This window comes from Sceloporus undulatus, chromosome 5, assembly GCF_019175285.1.
Source record: "Sceloporus undulatus isolate JIND9_A2432 ecotype Alabama chromosome 5, SceUnd_v1.1, whole genome shotgun sequence".
Taxonomy (NCBI): Eukaryota; Metazoa; Chordata; class Lepidosauria; order Squamata; family Phrynosomatidae; genus Sceloporus; species Sceloporus undulatus.
The window spans coordinates 182,977,852-182,989,525 of record NC_056526.1 but is presented as its reverse complement, the minus strand read 5'-3'; the positions used below and the strand labels follow the sequence as shown (position 1 = coordinate 182,989,525).

Here is an 11,674-nt window from a genome sequence, read left to right as displayed (position 1 = left end):
CAATTCAGGGTGTGGTTGCATGGGTCAACAAACACTTTTTGGAATCACAGTTCCAGGGTGTGATGGTGTTTTTTGGTGTGTTTTCTCCTGTTTCACTTAAAGACATTAGCTATTCACTGCAGGATGCTTCCAGTTCAATTGAGTTAACTATGGAACTAAGGAGTTTTGACAACCACTGCTTTGTGGTTCCAAAATTAGGACTGTGGTGTGATGGAAAGGATAATAAAATACAGTGAAATTGTAATGCATTCTGTATTTTACTAGAGTTTTGAGGTGCAGTGGAACAAATTCTGGACTTAAACCAGAGTCCAAATGCCACGTCAGCCATGAATTTACTGCCTCTGTGTGAAAGGAAATAGCAGTGTTCATGTGCCTTCATGTTTGCATATGCTTGGCTTTTATGTATTTCTGTATCAGAATTTGGATGTCTGAAAGTCTGTTAGAAATATTCTTAAAATCTTTGTTTTTACTAAGTGTGGGTTTATTTTTCTGGCATGAAAAGTCATTGTAAAAACCCTTAAAGTAGAAATTGCAAATATATCATAATATTTTGTGATGGGATAAACCACTTAGATGTCCAAATCACTTGGTTACTTAGGAGTAGTGAAATTTGGAACCATGTATGGGTCATATGAGAAGTGGTCATGGCAGACTGCTTGGATGGAGTTGGAGGAGTCTGGTAACACTGCATCCTCCTTCCTCCAGCAGTAGTATCACATGGAAACTCAGCTACAGTCTGCTGAAGAATGGGCAGGGCTATTAGCAGTTTTGGTCTGCAAACAACTGTCCACATTACGAGACCCATGTTCTGTTGATGTAATTGGGTGGGACTGTCTCCTAGTATAGCCTAGCCCACAGTGCAGCGAATCCACCCATATATCACAACTTCATTGCATCACAGTTGGCTTGCAGCCAATACCAGGCATGCTTATGACAGAAGGTATGTGACATAATTGATGAGTATGTGCGCAAATGCAAAGGAGGAAAGGGGAGGGAATGTTGCCCAGTATGGCTTTTCTCAGCCCTATGCAACCCCAGATGAGAATTACAGTCTAGAGTGAGGTACAAAAATTTTCCATTTAAAAAGGGGTGTCGAAAGGGTGATGGGGGCCCCCCCCCCCCAAAAAAAGGCAATGCATTTCTAGGCTGTATCCGCAGAATTATAGTATCCAAATCAAGGGAGTAGTAATGCCACTCCACTTTGCATTAGTCAGACCTTATCTGGAATAAGGTGTCCAGGAACAGCACAGTGCAAGGAGGAAAATGACAAGCTGGAACATCTCCAAAGGATGGCAACCAAAATGATCAAAGGTCTGGAAAGCAGGCCCTATGAGGAATGACTAAGAGAGCTAGGTATGCTTAGTCTGGAGAAGAAAAGACTGAGAAGTGACATGATACCTATCTTTACATATCTGATTGGATGTTACATAAAAGATGAAGCAAGCTTGTTTTCTGCTATTTAAGAGAGAATTCACTTCAACACTAGGAAGAAGTGTACTGTAAGAGGTGTTTGACAGTCAAATAGACTGTTTCAGAGGGCCGTAGACTCATCATCGTTGGAGGTCTTTAAAAAGATGATAGATGGACATTTTTCAAGAGTGCCATAGGTGTGTATTCCTGCATGTCACGGGGGTTGGATTCGATGGCCCTTGCAGTACCTTCCAGCTCCATCATTATTCAGTAATAAATATAAAATAAAATTAGATAAAACAAAACAAAATATACACTTCTTGTATTGTGGGATAGTCAGAGTTTTCTGAAAAACAGGATGGACCTTTTTGTCATAATACATTATATTGGCTGGAACAAAAAAATATTAGTGGCAAAAATCAATAAAGTTTCTTGGGATAGCTTTCATCCCACAGATTTTTGTTTGTATGACAAAAGCCATAAATGGCAAGTGGCTGAAATGTGGTGATGATTGTTTACAACTGTTCAGGTGATAGATGTAGACTGCTGTCTTGTAGAGCTAGATCTGTCTGTAAACTAAAATGGCCTTTCCTGGTACATGAAATGTAAACATGTAAGGCACTTTGTCCTCAATTGTATCTGATCACCTTCATTCCTAATGATCTCACCCCATTAGGATGACCCCATTAGGGAACACTTGACTCAAAATTTTTATGTGACTCTGAGAATGAAAAATTGGTTACTAATGGGTTAATCAGTGAATTTTTGCAAGTTATTAAAAGCTCATTTTTTATTGGCCAGCCAAAACATCATGCCTTCTAGGACGTTATGTCATAGATGAACTGAGGGATGTGAAGCATGATGAAGTGGTTCTCTGGGAACTGCTGTGGTCCAAATGGGATAAGCTGAAAGTATTTCCTAATGTGGCTGGTGGGAAACACTAAAATATTTATTTGCTACTATTTACAAGTGTTGTATGCAGTTCTACTGAAGAGCTTGCCCTCCAATGTTTCACAGTTGAAAACGGGACCACTTATATAATGACTCAGTGTGTATTTTAGAATTCCACACTACCAGACTTTACATATTGCTAGATTTTCTGTTACAGGACTGGAGCTATGTGACCCTCTAGATGTTGGTTGGACTAAAGCTCCCATCACCTCTAACCATTATAGACAATGGTGAGGAATACTGGGTTTGCATTTCAACATCGGACAGGATCGCCATGATTCCTGCTCCTTCCCTGCTATACCATCTGTTCTATTCCATTTATTCTGCAGTAGCCTTTGTCCGATGATATCCTCATCAGACTTAATCAGATTGGAGGGAGATGGCTGCAGTATTGTTTTTGTGAAGGATTTGAACAGAATTGTCCTTTTCTCATCGAAGAGAATGGGATTATTAAAATGAAAAACTGGAACCAAGGTGAAATTTAGAGAGTAAAACTCAACAGATACAAACAGAGAGTTATACATTTAAAGGCTGTGTGCTTGCATATGTATGTGAAACAGATGCATACATGCTTGTGTTGTGGATACCTCACTTGGAAGCAAAACAGGTGAAAATAATCTCAGGATTATAGTTATAGGATTGTAGTCAATCACAAGGTGAACATGAGTCAGCAATGCAACATTACTGAAAGAAAAGTCCCTAAGTAACAAAAAGTGATGTTTCCATTTCATCCCATTGAGATTCCTGCGTCTTGATGGGTTCAATATTTTAGGAGTGAGACAAGTTGGAAAATGTTCAGAAGAAGGCAACAAATGCTCATCAATTTTATGGAACACAAGTCTCACGACATGGTAAAATAGATACTACCCTTCAAAGTAGGAAGAACACATATATATGCTTTCTAAAATATATCTATGGAGAAAGGGTCAAGTAATAGACTCTCTGTAACTAGAAAACTACTTATAGGTATTGGTTGTGGAAACATTCTAGCCCAGTCGACTCACTGTGTGCTAGTTTTCTATTTGCAGAGAAAGCTTTCCCCTTTCCTATGGGAGCCAGCATGGCTTAATGGTTTAAGTGTTGGACTATGACTCTGGAGACCAGGGGTCAATTCCCAAATTCACCATCAAACCCATTGGATGACCTTGAGCAAGATGCATACTCTCAGCCTCAAGGGAAGGCAATGGCAGATCTTTTCTGAACAAATTTTGCCAAGAAAACTCCATGATTATGGTGGCCTAGGGTCACCATAAGTTGGAAACAACTTGAAGGCACACACAACAAAATGGGTGCATCTACACTGTAAAAATAATGCAGTTTGACACCACTTTAATTGCTATAGCTCCATTGTACAGCATTCTTTGTCAGAGAAGGGTAAAGACCTTGTAAAACTGTAAATCCCAAGATTCCATTGGAGCTCAGCACTTAAAGCTGCATTATTTCTATAGTACAGATGCACCCAAGGAGAAGTATAGAAATCATACAGCCCTCCCCACCAACAATCTGAAATTTATTCTGCCATCTCATTCCGCCTGCTTGCATAGAGCACACATTCATTTTGCCTGTGCTGCAGGTATTGTATTATCAGTTTCATTGTTAATTCTTTTAGAACAATTCCTTTAGGATAATCTGACACTTTCAGCTGCCTCATGGGCTTCTGTATAGCTGCTTCTGAAATCTGGTACACAGCCTAAAATATAATGGTGGTACTCAAGAGAAGTAGAATCAAATACATCAGGACTCTACTCCCTTGTGGACACAGAATGTGGGGGAACGGTGGGAACATTATTTTCTCTGTTTGCCTATGAAAAGAGTATTCGGGTTTCAAGTTTGCTTTTTTTTTTCTTTTTTGGTACATTGCTGATGCTGATAGAGTTCCAGGATGCTTACACATCTGTAGTCATCTAATAATGCTGTAACAAGGGAGAGAGGCAGGCCGAGTCATCTTAAATCCCTCTTGCCTAAATTACTTTACACATTTTTTAAAATGTTCTGCCTTAACACAATAGGAGCAAAATTCATTACTGGGTGAGAGTCTCTGATGTGCAGCTATTATACTTTTCTTTCCCATCTGCAAAAATCTAAGCATTTTGGCTTCAGTTTAGTACTCAAAGGTTTAGTTAATACTGACTGGTCCATCTCCCTGGGATTATGGGCAGATTTGGAGCTAGGATGTTTGACTGGTTGTGCTGAATCAGATTTTTATCAGCTTGAAGTGGAACTCATAAGTAATGCAGAGTGAATGATTGAGGTTGAAGGTACTACAATTATCTCTCAGCAAAAGAAAGTTGAACTGTTGATATAATATATATCAGATACAGCCTAATTTTGGTCTGTATCATCCTCATCCTCATTCTTCTTATTATTATTATTTTAGTAAATGTGAGAGAAGTATATGCTATTCTGTTTGTTGTTGCTTTTATTGTGTGCCTTCAGGTTGTTTCCAACTAATGACAACACTAAGATGAAGCTATCACAGGGTTGCTGTTGGGTTTTTTGGGGGGGAGGGCAGGATTTATTCAGAGGGGTTTGCCTTCCTTTTAGGCTGAGAGAGTGTGATTTACCTAAGGTCACCAAGTGGTTCCATGACTGAACCAGGTTGTAGTCCAATGCTCAAACCACTATGCCATTCTGGCTCAATGCTCTTTGCATTACATTATTACAAATATTCCAATGAACACTGTCATTGATGAAAATACAATGACAGTGTTCAGTCATTGCAGACCAAATGGCTGTTCAGGCGCAGGGGTGATGAAAATCTCTCTTGCCTTTTTTCCCTGGGTCGTTGGCATCTTTACCTGCATCCCATCATTGCCTCCCGCATGCTCTCTTTGGCTGATGCTTAGCAACTGTTGTCTGCAAGTGCACTACTCTGCTTTGTACTGACTGCACCTGATTGCTGCAATTAACAATAACTGTGATTTTGGTTTGGTCTAAGGATCAGAGTCGCTTAATTACATCAGTGCAGTGTTCCAGTGTATTTCTGTTCTTTGGTGGCGTCTTAATTGCATATTTGCTGCATTTACCATTGTACAGCAGCTCAGCAGGGTAGAAGGGGATGTATATCTGATCCTGAAATGTAGCCTTGCCTTTTTGGTATATATCCTAGTTTGAAAGTAACAGCCAGCTATAGTAAAAGTGTGGAAGGAAATTGGCTTGTGTGGAGTGGAGAAGGAGGAAGAAGCATGTACATATAAGGAATTAATTATTGTTCACTATCTGGCTCTCACATCTGTACATGGTGATAGGGAATACATACCCCACCCGGTATTCATTGATGGGCTCCCATCCAAGTACTAACCAGAGCTGACCCTGCTTACTGTCCAAGATATGAGGGATCTGGTGCCTTTAGAATATTTAGGCCCAACAAATGCTTGTCTAGTGCAATATTCTATTTAGACAGTGGTCAATCAGGTAGCCCTCCAGCAGAATATAAATGCAATTACAGCCTCCATTTCCCACTCCCAGCTAACTGACATCCATTGTCATATTCCCTTTTATGCTGGAAATCATACGTTGCGCTCCTTCTAGTAGTCAGTGAGGTCCCTAAATCAATGAATTTATCTAATCTGCCTTTAAAGCTGTCCAGAGGATAGGTATTTATACATCTTCCAATAGTGAATTCCACAGCTTAGCTATGGACTGTGTGGAGAAGTAGTTCATTTAGCTGTCCACAGCCTTCCATCCTTTGAGCTTAGTTGATGTGACCCAAGAATTCAAGTATTATGTGAGAAAGGGGGAAAGCTTTTCCCTGTCTTCGTTCTCCATACCAGTTTGTTTGGGAGTTCCTTGGTGACCTTGTTAATGTAGTCTACAGAATTTGGCCAACAGACGTTCAAGCAAAAGTCTCCTTCCCCCTTAAAACATTTGGCTTGAATTTTCTTCTTCTGAAACTGGAGGGAAAAGCAGGAAGCAAACGGGCATACAAGCCAAGAAGAACACAGTCCGTTGCAACTGGAGAGGCAACACTCCAGGCTTCCTCTGAGTTCCCCTTTGGCTCCTTAGTCACATTTCTTTTGTCCCCCAACAGCCTGTGATGGGAATGTGGAAAGCGGTTAGGAAGGCAATGAGGGGAAGAGAAGTAGTAATTTGGCATTTCCACCAGAAGTCTTGGAAATGACTGATTTGCACTCCACCTTATTGGCTTAAATGCAGCGTTTCAGATTGGCAGTTCAAGGCTAGGCAAATGAAGGGTACTGGAGAGAAGCATCTGTTCTTGATTGGACTGTGCCTTTGGAAATTCTTCATACTTGTTTGTCACATATTGTGTGTATGTGCGCTCTCTCTTCCCTCCTTAACCCCCTCTTTGTCTTTACTAGCTTTACAAGACTTGCAGGAATGCATACACATGGTTCTTGTCTTCCCCCTTCCCGCCCTTTCCCTACCAGAAAAGGAAAAAGATGAAAAAATCCACCAGCTTTCTGTTGGTTAGCAATTTGTGACATGAGAGCTGGTATATGCATTAGTCACTCCTTCTCCAAATAGAAATGTTAGTGGTTAGGAGAAAAACCTTAAGGAAAATGGTCTTTTATGTCGTTTCTTGGCAGAAATGCTGCTATTACTGCTTGGAGTTTGAGCTGACCTTTTAGCCAAACAGTTTGCCTTGAAGATCAATGTTTGTTCTCACTGGAGAGAGCCAAGCAGGGTTGTCACATTGAGTTGGGCCTCTCTTAAAATGAATATACCCCAAAATTATAGCCACTAAAAACAGAAGTGAAAGAAAGAGCTGTTAAATGTCTCTTGTACGATTTTTCAAGGAGAGATGCTCAAAGCTTTAGCAATTAGAAAAGTTACTTTTGGGACTACAGTGCCCAGCATTCTCCAACCAGCATGGCTATTTACCATGCTGGCTGGACAACTCTGGGAATCACTGTTGTTGTTGTTGTTGTTGTTGTTGTTGTTAATTGCCTTTGAGTCCAACTGCCTTCAAGTCTGCTTTGAATCATAGTGACCTTTTAAAATGAGATGTCTCCAACCCCCAACCCCCCTCCCCCATCTTTAACCGCTCTGCTCAGGCTCAGGATTGTGGCCTCCTTGTTTGGGTCTATCCATCTGGTATGCGGTCTTCTTTCTATTGTCGTCTTGCCTAGCATTATTGTCTTTTCTAGCGAGTCTTGCCTTCTCACGATGTGGCTGAAGTATGACAATCTCACTGTCCTTAATATTCTTTATTCCAGGCTCAGTTAAAGCCTGCAGCTTTGTTACATGTTTTACTTGGAAAAACTGGCCTCTGTGGGATCTACAGGAGGTGTTTTGGTGGACCCAATACCCTTTTGCCTTCTCTGTGTCATATAAATATTTTTCCATCTCTCCAACTCACTCTTTGAATTTATTCAATGCATGACATCATTTTTTCTGAACTTGCATTTATTACACTTTTGCTTCCTTCTTGTCATGCAGAATGATTCTGTGGGTATTTTTGTCCTTACGTATTCTGGCATTACATGCTTAGGATGCTGATTTGCAAAAGCAGATGTGTAATGTTTGTAGAGTAAATTCAAACAGTTTTTATACATTACACACAAATTATCATCCAAAATCAAGTCTTATGTTCCCTGTTTAGGTTTACAGGCAGCATCACATGTGTGAATTGTTCTACATTTTGTACAAGTTAGCCGCTTAATCGAGCATTGCATTCTCCTTTCAAAAGTATTGCAGTCCGTGTAATTAAATGCAGATTTATTCTACACTATTGTTGCTCATACACATCCTTCCAAAAGTAAGCACACTTCTTTGAGTTCAGACACATAGTAGCAAGAGTGTTCCTATGAATTACAGATGCGTTTTAGTGCGTTGTAGGATCGCTGGTTCATTTCCCACAAACTGCAGTTGGCTTGCAACACTGAGCAAGTAAATTATTGTAACAGGTTTTCTTTAAGATGGGGGTCTTAAGGAAAGGAATAAACTTAAAACTCCATAATTTGCTTGGCAGGAATAAGCTGTGAAGGAGCAATGGTTTCCCTTAAGGGAGGGAAGAATTTAAATTAAATCAAGAGCTCACTCTGTTAGTTATTCATATTGTTTCTCACTGTCTGGCTTGGTAAACTTTGTATATGTGGCATCTTTTGAAATTAGTATGAGCTGGAAAGGGAGCCAGAAAAAACAGTATAGCTTGACAAATATAGAAATCTAGTGTACAGATCTTTGGGAAATGTGGAGGAGCATGTGTTGAACTGTGACTCTGGAGACCAGGGTTCGATTTCCCGCTTGGCCATGAAATGCATTGGGTGACCTTGGGCAAGTCACAAGCTCTCGGCCTCAGGGAAGGCAATGGCAAACCTTCTCAGAAGAAATCTTGACAAGAAAACCCCATGACAGATTTGCCTTAGGGTTGCCATAAGTCATAAACTCATTGAAAGCAGACAACAACAACAATTACAACAGTACATCACATGATTGCAAGGAATTCTGAATTGACATGCCTCACATCCTATAAGACAAGACTTTTCCTCTCTTTGTGGCCTGCCTGCCCACTTTTCTTTTTTGCTGATTGTGACTGGCTTTCCTCTGTGACTGCTGCTTGCCTCTGTTGGGACTAGTATCCACGCTCATGTTGAACAGTTGTTTTAGATATGAAAAATGGAATGTACATTAGAAAGCCCTATATAGGTATACCCCAGTTCATAAAAGAGATACAGTGCACACTTGATATCTGCTGGAGTTTGGTTCCTTGACTCACCTACCTTCAAAACCAAATCTGTGGATGCCCAATTCCTAGTGAATACAATGGCATGGTAAAATGGTATCCCTCTTGGCAAAAAGTTGTCCCCCATTGCTCGTTGAAATTTACATTTTTTGGAATATTTTTAAGCCATGGATGCCTGAATCCATGGATAAAAAAACTGTATATTCCTGAGCATTACTTGTTTAACAAATGAAATGGCACCAGAGACAGAAAATTTGGTATCGAAGATTCTTCATACAAACCTGCAAGGGTCCTAAGATCTACAGGGGGAAGCTTTTCATTGGTCCCACCACGATCACAGGCTCATTTGTTGGAGACACCAGTGAGGGCCTTCTTGGTGGCTGTTCCCACCTTCTGGAGCTTCCTTCCATACAAGGCATCTCCCCCCCCCTTTTGCCGGCAGGCAAATATGTTTTTATTCAAGCTGGCTTTTAATACATAATCCTGCCAGGGAGGCTTTTATATGGGTTGTGTGCTCTAGTTATGTTTTTATTTATCTTTTGGATGTTTTGTCTAATATATATGTATGTATGTATGTATGTATGTATGTATATGCGCCATTAGATGATTTTAAGGCATCCACAGAGGTAAAGTAGGGTCAGCTAGAATATTTATTTATTTATGTATTTATTTATTTATTTTGTGTGCATTTTTTTTACTGCAGACGTGTTACTTAGCCAACATCAAAAGTCTATGTTTCTCTCACCCCTTTTCACCATCTTCTCAATGGCAATGCTGCTAAAAGTCCAGCTAGACAGAGGACAAGGACAATGTGTGACAATGGGCATGTGTTCATACCCCACCACCATGCCATGGATTTTCCACCACCGTACACCACCATCACAGCCTCTCTAAAGACTCCTGCCACAACCCGTAAGGTGTAAATGAGGCACCTGGGTATACCCATATGGCCAGGTGCCCCCTTCCAACACCATAGGCCATCACAAGGGCCTTCAGAGGGGTTGCAGTGGCAGGTCCATCCGGTCTGCTGGCTGTTGCCACAGAGTTTCAGAGTTGCAAACAGCTGGACTTTTAGACCGGATCAAGGGCCTTTTGGGCTGAGATCAGACTGGATCCACCAGATCCACATCCAGTCTGCCTGACCCCAGCCTGGGGTTAATGGTGACACAGGAGGAACATGGGCCCTCATATGTTGATGGCAAACTGAATCCTAAATAGCCACTTGCCTACTTATCTATTATGAATTTCCTCCAGGCAAGAGTTTTTTTCTTTCAAGCTGTGTTATACCTTGAATGACTAATATAAGCAGTGCAAAACATGTTTGTGGTTTTGCAATTTGTGCAGATGTATTTGTAAGGCTGATTTCAGAAGGTATTCTTGGCTCATCTTAAAGGTTTTAGTGGAACAAGTGGGGGTCTGACCATTATGTCTCAGTGAAACAGCACAGTGTAACATTAATGGCAGTTATTAATGAAACTAGATCTGGATATAGTCATATCCGTCTGCTGCTTAGAATAAATACATCTCAGCAAAGCTGAACGTATGAGTAAAACTAAACACTGGAATTATTTTTTGCTTGTTGTTTCCCTGCTGTGACTTAAATTTAAACCATGGGTTGCCGTAGAAGGAGGAATTCTCTCTGTCCTTTAAGGAGGGATCGTCTGCCCTTCCCTTCTCCTTTAGGGCCTGCTGAAGGACAGTAGATAACTTAGGGCACAGTTGTGCCATTTCATTTTATTAGCTCTGGTTAGCACAGCCTGCTTGGTTTAAAAATAGTAGCTCAAAATGGAGATAGTAATTCCAGAAGTGGCTGCCAGTCACATGGTAAACTTTCCTTCTGTGCAGTTTGGATGGTTGTGAGGGAAACATTTATTTCCAGAGCTTCTATGTGTTTATTCTCTACTGTCAGTCTTCTTTCTATTTTTTAAAAATAAATTCTTGTTGTCTTATACACAAACATCCATGGGGTGGGAAAGGAGAGTCTTTGGAATTTTACCCCCTGGTTGCATGGGGACTGAGGGAGGTGTAATAATCATAATAACAGTAATAAAAGAAACTTCCCCAAACTGCTCATTTAAGAAGGTTTATATACTACCCTTCACCCAGAAGATTTCAAATGACATCCAACAATGCACAGGAAGCTCTCTTCAGTCAAATGAGACTGTTTGTCTATCTCGGATTCCTGTCCAGCAGTGACCTTTCAAGAAGAAACTTTTCACTCTGCTGGAGGAAATGTATGGGGATGAACCTGGTACCTTTTGCATGGAAAACAGTTCCTCTCTGAGCTAACATCCCTCCCATATGAACTGCAGAATCATTAAGTGTACATGCATTATGCAACTTATGGAATGGCCTGCTTTACGAGATCCGTCAAATTACTTACTTAGACAGCTTTAAGAAAGCCATTAAGACTGATCTCTTCTGGCAGGCCTTCCCGGAATAAAACACTCGGCCACACAGGAATCCCCCACACATGTGATGACTCAGCCCATGATTATCAGTTATTGGTATTGGTTATTTAATTGCTTTGGTTTTTAATTGTTGAATTTTACCCTTATACTGTTTAATCCTTTGTTAAGAGGGGGGAGATATTATGTATATATTGAGGTATTTTAATCTTTATACACTGCTTTGATTTTCTCGACAAAAAGCGGATAGAAATAAAAG

General features: G+C 40.5%; 1 protein-coding gene across 4 annotated transcripts in view; it reads left to right on the top strand.

Annotated features, from left to right (window-relative positions):
• The window catches only part of SEPTIN11 (septin 11), a 106,956-nt gene that overhangs the window by 36,401 nt on the left and 58,881 nt on the right, over window positions 1–11,674 (top strand). The window lies entirely within an intron of this gene.